Below are 1528 nucleotides of genomic sequence, written 5' to 3'. Positions count from 1 at the left end.
GTGCCCACAACACATCAGATATTGCAGGGGAGTGTCTTGTGAAGCTCTGTTTACATACTGCCTTGTACAACAATTTTGGCCCCTCTTGGACTCTTCATGGGGTACAGGCTCAACATGTGGTGTATTTTCTTTGATAATAACAAGAGTAATATTGGTCACTTTCTCCCCCCACCTGCAACTAATTGTTCCTTTCACTTGCAGGTACGATGTTACTTGTTACTAGTGCGTTACTTGGGTTACTTGCAAGATGGCAACAGGAATACAGAGTCAGGCAGCGGTACGTGGCAGCCTAAGTTACAGAGAACCAGTGGCCCCAGTGTAGTGGCTTTCGAATTAAGGTGAGTCTTTTAGCCTTCTTAGTGCACTGACACCTTAACTTAGTCTGGCAGGCTCCAAGTGATTTTAGTCAGTAGGTCAACTCTGGAACTGTCTCCCTCTCTCTGTATTTCCTACATGAAAGGAGCGTTGTGGTGTGGATGTGATAGGAAGCGTTAGGAGAAGACATTGAGATGGTTTGGCCATGTGGAGATGATAGAGAGCGAGAGACTAACGAGGAGAGTGTATAAGAGTGAGGTGGATGGGGGGAGAGGGAGGGGGGAGGCCGAGGTTGAGGTGGATGGAGTGGAGAGGTATATGAGAGAGGGGTGTGTGAGCTGGGAGCAGGGCAGTGAAATGGCGGGGGACAGGGCGACCTGGAGGAGACTTGTTTGTGGCCACCCCTTACGGGATTGAGGCGTCTGCCAATAGATAGATAGATAGACCTACATGAAAATGAGTGTCTTTGAGTGTGGTGTGTTTTCAGTCCAGGTCAGCTTCTTTCTTTGCAACTTCACTCCGATGATGTCTTAGTGTATTCTTGCCATCTCCAGGTCATTTTGTTCAACGCAGACCGAAAATTTATGTCTCTAAGTGCTGTGTCTTGGTGTGTTAAGCGGAGGTCTTTCTGAACCCTGTTGAGAATGGCAAGCACAGGACATAATCTTTTCACCTCTCTTTTGCTGTCTACATATAACTTTCCCTTCCGTCTCAACTTCCTCCATGCCTCTGCTTCCCATCCACTCACTATATTATGCTTTCCTCTTTTGCTCCACAGCCTGTCTCACCTCTTCTCCCATCCGTCTCTCAACTTCCTCCATGCCTCTGCTTCCCATCCACTCACTATATGCTTTCTTTTGCGTCACAGCCTGTCTCACCTCTTCCATCTGTCTCTCAACTTCCTCCATGCCTCTGCTTCCCATCCACTCACTGCATGTATGCTTTCTTCTTTTGTGTCACAGCCTGTCTCACCTCTTCTATCCGTCTCTCAACTTCCTCCATGCCTCTGCTTCCCATCCACTCACTGCATGTATGCTTGATTCTTTGCGCCACAGCCTGTCCCACCTCTTCCATCCGTTTTTCAACTTCCTCCATGCCTCTGCTTCCCATCCACTCACTATATGCTTTCTTCTTTTGTGTCACAGCCTGTCTCACCTCTTCTCCCTTCCGTCTCTCAACTTCCTCCATGCCTCTGCTTCCCATCCACTCAATA

Source organism: Coenobita brevimanus, unplaced genomic scaffold (genome assembly GCF_032717465.1).
Source record: "Coenobita brevimanus isolate Jiangsu-jjx unplaced genomic scaffold, ASM3271746v2 jjx.HiC_scaffold_1803, whole genome shotgun sequence".
NCBI lineage: Eukaryota > Metazoa > Arthropoda > Malacostraca > Decapoda > Coenobitidae > Coenobita > Coenobita brevimanus.
This window is presented reverse-complemented; position numbering follows the sequence as displayed.